Below are 7,967 nucleotides of genomic sequence, written 5' to 3'. Positions count from 1 at the left end.
CCCTCCTGCCCCTGCAGGCTGTTTCCTGCCCCCTCCTGCCCCTGTAGGCTGTTTCCTGCCCCCCTCCTGCCCCTGCAGACTGTTTCTCTGCCCCCCTCCTGCCCCTGCAGGCTGTTTCCTGCCCCCTCCTGCCCCTGCAGACTGTTTCCTGCCCCCTCCTGCCCCTGTAGACTGTTTCCTGCCCCCTCCTGCCCCTGCAGGCTGTTTCCTGCCCCTGCAGACTGTTTCCTGCCCCCTCCTGCCCCTGCAGACTGTTTCCTGCCCCCTCCTGCCTCTGCAGACTGTTTTTCTGCCCCCTCCTGCCCCTGCGGGCTGTTTCCTGTCCCCTCCTGCCCCTACAGGCTGTTTCCTGCCCCCTCCTGCCTCACAGACTGTTTCCTGCCCCTCCTGCCTCTGCAGGCTGTTTGCACCTCCCTCCCAGAGTGCAGCCTGTTTGGGAGTGTGCAGTTTTGCCTTCACCCTTCTCTCTTTAGCCCTGACAGTAAAACTTAGAGTGATGCAGCGAACACCCCTTTCCGTGTGCTCTTGGATTAACAGTGCTCTCCCTCTGCCCATATTTTTCCTGGTCTAGGAGATCGGCACTTGGGCCTTCTGTGCTTCGACTCTGGGTTGAGCCATGGTCATCCAGCACCGCCTCCCTCATTTTCATGTCCTTCTTTGAGTTTCCTCCACTTTCATTTCTGTTTTATTGCTGTCCCCACCAGCACGGTACATTATATTTGTTGTGGGAGAAACATTTTATGTTTGCTTTTTAAAACAAAATCTGAATATGTTGCCTTGTCTGGCCTTTATGTAATTCCTTGTGTAGACCAGGAGGCTACACAGATCTGCTGGCCTCTGGGTCCCCCGAGTGCTGGGATTAGGTGTGTGAACTACCATGCCTGGCTCCAAAACATTATTTATAATAAGATAAAGAACATTGGATCTCTAGAGAACTCTAGGTCATAACCAGTATTTTATTTCTTTTGAGCATTAAAAAATACAATTACATTTTTACTAAATATAATATGACATGTAAAATATATAATGCAATAAATAATACAATTATATGTAATATATGTGTATATACACACATACATCAACTTTGTAAGTATAAAGTTGCAAACTTTGACATGTTTGTAATAAGCTACTTAGACACAAGTGTATATAATTAGAAAATTTACTGTATTTTTAAGTCACCCTTGTTTTCACCCTTAGACTGGCAACCCCAACCTGGGTCCTCTCCGGAGTGTGACCTGAGTTTTACACCTTTATGCCTGGCTGTTGAGTGTTAGTTAAGCTTTCTTCCTGTAGACAGTACTCCAAAGTACAGTCACACCCCACTCTCTTCACCCGCACACCAGGGGAAGGAAGTTTTGACTGTCTCTGTCACAAGGCTGCCATGAGCTCTTGCTTGCTGGGGTGGCCCTACTCAGGGCAGGCATTTGAGAGAGCACTTAGTTGGTCAGCGGTTGGGAAGGCTTAAATGTGCAGCCTTGCTGGATGAGGCATTGTGCTCTTTCCCTTCATGTTTTCCCCTGAAGCATGGGAGCGCTCAGCCTCTTGCAGCCTTCCATGCCTGCCTCTGGCTGCCACTCTGCAGTGCCTAAGTTGTGTTAGTACTGAAACAGAAAAGTATTATAGCTACCAAATGTCTGACAAACATCTTCATTTCATATCGGGTTAATACCTATGACTGGGTTTATGGCAAATTTTAACTTGTTTACTGTTCTTGTTCAATAAACTACAGAAGTTTGGAAAGAAACTTTCCAACTAAACGCTCGGTTCCTTTCCAGAGAGAAAGTCAGTTCGACTGTAGTTTGATTGTTGAGCTGATGAGGAGCTGCGGTGTTGATTGACAGCTTTCCTTAGTTTCCCACTTCCTCATTCTCACTTCCTGCCCACACAATCACCCTCTGCCCCACAAATCTGTTGTGTTTATTTTAAATTAGATCCTTTTGCGTAAGATAGTAAATATGTGCTGGAAACTCAGCCGCCGTTGTATCCGTGCTAATGTCTCTCAGACAGCCATGCTGTTCTCAGGCAGGTACTGAATGAAGGTGCAAGCATTAGGTCAGCCCACATGGCTTGTTCAAACTCGGAATGTTCTGGGTTTTGCTTTAAAATACTTGGAATTTTCCAGAAGTTACTTTGGTTCTTCTTCTTTCAAGACAGGGTTTCTCTGTATAGCCCTGACTGTCCAGGAACTCACTCTGTAGACCAGGCTGTCCTCAAACTCAGAAATCCGCCTGCCTGTGCCTCCCAAGTGCTGGGATTAAAGGCTCGTGCCACCACTGCCCGGCTTTCCTTTGGTTCTTCTTAAGGGTGTGTTTCTGATTCCTGCTAACTTGCCCGTCACATGGTCTCTGAATGGACTCACTGCTCCTTTGGATGAAGGAATGCACTTCCCAGATACTGGCATTCTGTTTGGAGACTGGACATTTAGAGATGTGTTTACTCATAATTAAACTGTTTGAGATTTTGTAGTAGTGGACGGTTTGGTTTTAAGATCTATTTAAGATAAATTCTTCTAAAATAATTTCCTTTTTAAAAAAGATTTATTTATTTTATGTATATGAGTACACTGTAGCTGTCTTCAGACACACCGGAAGAGGGAATCAGGATATCATTACAGATGATTGTGAGCCACCATGTGGTTGCTGGGATTTGAATTCAGGACCTCTGGAAGAGCAGTCAGTGTTCTTAACCACTGAGCCATCTCTCCAGCTCCTCTTTAAGTTAAATTATAAGATAAAGCTAGAAAATATTTCTTAAATATGTATATATGTGTGTGTGTGTGTGTGTATGTATGTATGTGTGTGTGTGTATATATTCTTCATTTTTTTTTCTTGAGTTAAAAAATATCGTACACACGATTTAAAGTAAATTAAGCACCCCTAGCTGCCTACTGAAGATCAAATTTAGGGCCTCACGCTTACTATTCTTCCACGGAGCTAAATCACTAACCCCAAATTCGGTTTTTATAACCACAATTTTATTTAGATTTTTGTTTTTAGTAATTTTGATGAAGCTCCAATTTTCATGTATACATTTCCTCTATAGACAAAGTGATGGGTTAGTGTTAGAAGCTCTTCAGAACTTAAGATTGGGTTCTGTGCCTCAAAACCACCCGGAGTAGTTTTAGACACAATTTTGAATCCTCTTACTATTTTTTAATTTGACTCTTAAAAAGGTTTATCTTCAGTGTTTGCTTTGACGATACATATATTAAAATTGGAACAATGCAGAGGTGATTAGCATGCCCCCCAGAAGGATGACATGCAAATTCACGTCATAGAAAGCATTCCATACTTTTACAAATGCTAATCTTTATTGTTTTAATGATGTGTTTGGCCTGGGCGCACACTGGGATAGTATTCCATAAGTAATACCTTAACTGGCAGAGATATTTCAATTCCCTGATCACATGGAAACATGGGGACTAGCAAACCTGGCTGTACTGGCAATGGCTAGTGTCTTGGCTGTTCTTGGTTGTCACTGGACTATATCTGGAATGAACTACAATCCAGAAATATTGGGCACATCTGTGATTGAGATGGTGAGACAGGAAGACAACATGCTTTTGATCCAGATCTTGAGGAGGTTTGGAACAGGCCTTTAATCCAGATTTTTAGGCACACTTTTCCTCTGGGCTACACCTTCTGCTGGAGGCCTATGGAAGGAGAATGGAAGGAAAAAGGGTTTGCTCATTCCTTGTTTGCGTGTACCCACTTTGTCAGCACATCTGTTGGAACCTACTTCAGTGGAATTCCACCTTATACAGAAGATCACTGAGACACCCAGCCTCATGGGACTGAGCAGCTGCTTGGTTTTTGGACTTTGTATTCACAACCGCCCATTGTTGGGTTAGTTGGATTGCTGCCTCTAAGTCATTCAATAAATTACACCCCCCCACACACACACACACTGTATGTATATATTTCATCCTGTAAGTTCTGTGACTCTAGAGAACCCTGATTAATACAGCTAGGGATGGGCTGGCTGGGATGATGAGAGCATCAAGGCTTCTAGTGGCCTCTTAACAATGTGTAATGAACTGTCCTTAAATGCAAGGGTTCAGTTTTGTGCTATTAATTAAATTCACAGTGAATACTGGTAGGACAGCTTGCAATTTATGTGTTTTGTCTTGGGACTTTAGTAATTTGCAAGGTGAGATGAAGGGATAGATAGTGAATTTTCAGTGAAGTGTACCAGGAAAATGTGTAGCTTCTTGGATTATAACCAATTTGTTGGAAGACAGTGGCTGTGCAGCACGTGCCAACTCACTGTTTCTCTCGCTGATTACTGCCGTTTAACTCAGGCACCATGCTTTCCTCATTGGTCTAAGCTGACTTTGGAGGTATTGAAAATGTACTCAGGTTTGCTTGATGATTCTAGATGGGTCACTTGCTTAGTGTGGGCTGCTGCCCCTGTGTTTAATGTGCATTAGGTTTTTCCTCCAATCCTGCCTTAAAGTGGAGCATCTGTTTGTCCTAGACACTCACCGGGTCTCTGATTGTTTGTCATCTTCTCAGTACTGTCTTTTTTAAACAAGCACTTTTAATTTTGATAATTTTAAAGTTAAATTTGTTGCTTTTAGAGCCATGCTCAAGGTTGCAAAGCGTTGTGGAAATTTCTGTATTTGGTAGGAGCTAAGTAGGGGTTCACCTCTGTTCCTTTCCATGTGACTGTTCAGGCATGGTTGGAAGTCATTTGGCCACAGGCATCCAGTCTTACTTTTGTTCTGTAATCCAGTACAATTGTTGATTGTGCTGTCTTGGTGCAATTTTAAGATTGAGTAGTGAAGGTCTTTCAACATTGCTCCCTTATACTATTGTTTGATTATTTTGAATTCTGGCATCTCTATGAATTTCAGGATTCGTTCTCCATTTCTATACAAAAGATCATTGTCATTCTGACAGGAACCACTCGCTAGTTGACTTTGTTCTTTTGACAGTGTCCTGGTGTTTTCCCATGCTCTGTCTCTGGTTTCTGTCAGCAGTGGGTGTGGTTTTCAGTGCATAGCCCTCACCTCCTTGACTATTAGTCCCGAGGGGTGTAGTCTTGTGGATTGTTCCTTGTTCTTATATTGATAGCATGATAAGCACATCTCAAGCAGAGGGGACACACTGAGCAAGGCTTCCTACCTTCGGCAGAGCAGGCAGACCACAGCACACTCCTAAAGCGCAGGAAGAACTGTTTTAAGAGAGAGTGCACATAACCTGAAGGAAAGCAGATTGATGCCGAGGGTCCCAGGAGAAGGTGACTGGAGGCCAGATGGCCCATGCTCCGGGTTTAGTGAGCACAGCTAGCTCTGCAGTGACACCAATGAGATGTTTCACCGTGCAGTGATGGGTTGGGTCTAAGGAGGGAAAAGCCCTCCTGCCAACTTTACAGGCGAAACAGGCACCTGATAGCAAACCTTTGCCTTCTGTCCTTAAGTGTTTCTGCTGGTTTCAGATGTTAAGTAAGCAGAATCGATGAGTGCCTTACTTCTGAGGGAGAAAGGTGTTTACTTACAACAATCAACACACCTTTCATATGGAAACGTGTAGTGCTTGGTATTCTCTAGGTATCTTTCTTTGCTCCTTTACTCATTTGTCTGGACTGTGGTCTCTAGACAGTTTTTAGTTTGCGAGTGGTGGATTTTTTGTTGGGGGGCGGGGAGGTCCTGTGATCTCTGATGCTGGGCTTTTATAACATCATCGGTGGGCGACTGCATTGCTGCTTCAGAAGTGCTTGACAGTAAAGCTCCTTGTGCACAGGAGACAGGGCTTTCAGGCCTCTCCTGTGGTCTTTGTAATCATTATGGCAGATAGATGGTCTGACCTAGTTAGGTTGCTTGTGAGCATGAGAGAATCATTCCTAAGACACAGTTCGGCAGACTATTTCTTCTATTGTTGACTATGTCTGTGGACACTGCTGTCTGTGGTAGGTTTCCTGTTGAACTTTGGGCATGGCTTGGGGATATTTCTTAGCTGAGGGCTTCGGACACTATTTTGGAGCTAGAGTATGACAGGAAACGATTCAGTCTCTAGTAGATTAAAGATTCTATGGTTTTTGTGGAGTTGGGGATTTAGCTCAGTGGTAGAGTGCTTACCTAGCAAGCACAAGGCTCTGAGTTCAGTCTTCAGCTGGGGCGGGGTGTGTGTGTGTGTGTGTGTGTGTGGGTGGTGTCAGGTAACTGGGATTTTTTTGTTTTTTCTTTCTCCTGTTATTTTTACTCATTGCTTGGTCTCTAGGACCAGAATAGTGTTTGGTGTAACAGAGCCTCAGGAAATAAATAGGGACTGAACGTGTGTCTTCAGAAGTGTCCTTGGAAACTCCATATTGGTTTATGTTTAAAGTCACCCCCTTTAGAGGATTATATAGTTTGGCTAGTGAGGGACAACATATGTCTTGCTTAGTCTTCTTTATATTGATCATGGCTGATTTGGCCATGTGCCATACATAACAGCTGACATAGTAATAGAGATATAAGTACATCAGCTAGCTCAATCAGCACTCACTTCCTAGTATATAATAGCTTAATTTTGTTGAATTTGCATTTACAATATTATAAACAGTGTGCTAATTGCCACAGTGTGAGTATGGATTAGACAGCTAACAAAGCTGGCATTTGAAGACCAACATCTGTGCCAAACACCTTTAATTACAGCAGGCTTTGATTGCCTTGATTTGCCCCATAAATAAATTCATTATATTGGAACTGCTCAAATTTCGGATAATAATCACCCTCTTTCCCAAAACCTTCCACCTACAATATACATCTTCTACTCTTACGCAAGCTTCTGTTATTTCCTTTTAGAGATATACATTTATTTATATAATTTTATGTGTGCTTACATGTATGCATGCATGTAGACATGCACTGTACATGTGTGGTGGTCACAGGACAACTTATGGGAGTCAGTACCCTCATTCTGATATCGTGATTCCCATGACTAAAACACAGGTTGCCAGGAGCAGTCAAATTCAACCGGAGACAGCTCAGCAGCAGACAGAAGTTCTGTTAGTGTTAGAGATTGCTATTCTGCAAACATTCTTTATAGGACACTTTAGTGCATCAAGCTTGTTGTCACTGTCCATATCACTGAACTCTTCATGAGTAGCGAAGAGAGGCAGAGATTTCCCTGACGTTGCCTAGATTTTTACTTGAATAGGAACACACTGTTAAATTTCCTTCGTTTCTGTTTTTTATTGTATTTATGAGACAGGGTCTGTGTAGCTCCAGCTGGCTGACCTCAAGCTTGCTTTGTAAGTGAGGGTGACCCCAAAGTTCTGCTCCCTTCGGCACCTATATAGGTGCTGTTTCCTATGGTGCTGGGGCTGTGCACTGGGCTTCTGCTTTGCCTGCTGAGCTACAGCCCCCATTCTTCTTTTTTCTTTCTTTTAATGATGTCATTTATTGGGGGGGGCAGTTAGAGAGAGAGAGAAAGAATTGTGTGGGTGTGTATTTGTGTTTGCCCTCATATGTGCGTGTGCACATCCGTGTCTGTCTGTCTTGGAAAGGCTGCTTTCTGAGGGACTCTAGCTCCTGAGATTACCCTAAAAAGAAGGATGCATAACTCAGGTCACTCTGTGGTTTAGGTCATTATAAAAATCCAATCTAAGTGTGTATTTTCCTAGTTGTGCTTCGGGAGTGGGTTTGGAAGTATAGCAGAAACCTCTGTTCTCCCTTAGGAGAAGGGAGATTGGTCCAAGTAAAGTAATTTCTTCCGGGGGGCGGGGGAGAGATGGGGGGAGAGTGGCTTTCATTTGATGTAACAGCATGTGTGATGGAATCCAGAGGCAGAGTTTGGCAGACAGTGTGTGAGATGAAGATTAAATAGGAAACTGACGTGCAGGCAGTTGTGCTCACACACCTACACTCAGCCAGTCTGTTTATAAGCATCCCCGATGGTCACTGGAGAGCTGCAGTGTACCCCCAGAAGTGATCAGACTATAGCACACAGGGTCACATACTGTTCTTATGTTATAGAGCTCAC

General features: G+C 43.6%; 1 protein-coding gene and 1 non-coding gene across 4 annotated transcripts in view; both read left to right on the top strand.

Moving 5' to 3' along the window:
- Ncoa2 (nuclear receptor coactivator 2) overlaps positions 1 to 7,967 on the top strand; it is a 228,504-nt gene that overhangs the window by 35,316 nt on the left and 185,221 nt on the right. The window lies entirely within an intron of this gene.
- On the top strand, positions 3,186 to 3,295 carry LOC115032383. The gene has a single exon (XR_003838064.1). It is a non-coding gene; the product is annotated as a U6 spliceosomal RNA (small nuclear RNA).

This window comes from Mus caroli, chromosome 1 (assembly GCF_900094665.2).
Source record: "Mus caroli chromosome 1, CAROLI_EIJ_v1.1, whole genome shotgun sequence".
NCBI lineage: Eukaryota > Metazoa > Chordata > Mammalia > Rodentia > Muridae > Mus > Mus caroli.
This window is presented reverse-complemented; position numbering and strand designations above follow the sequence as displayed.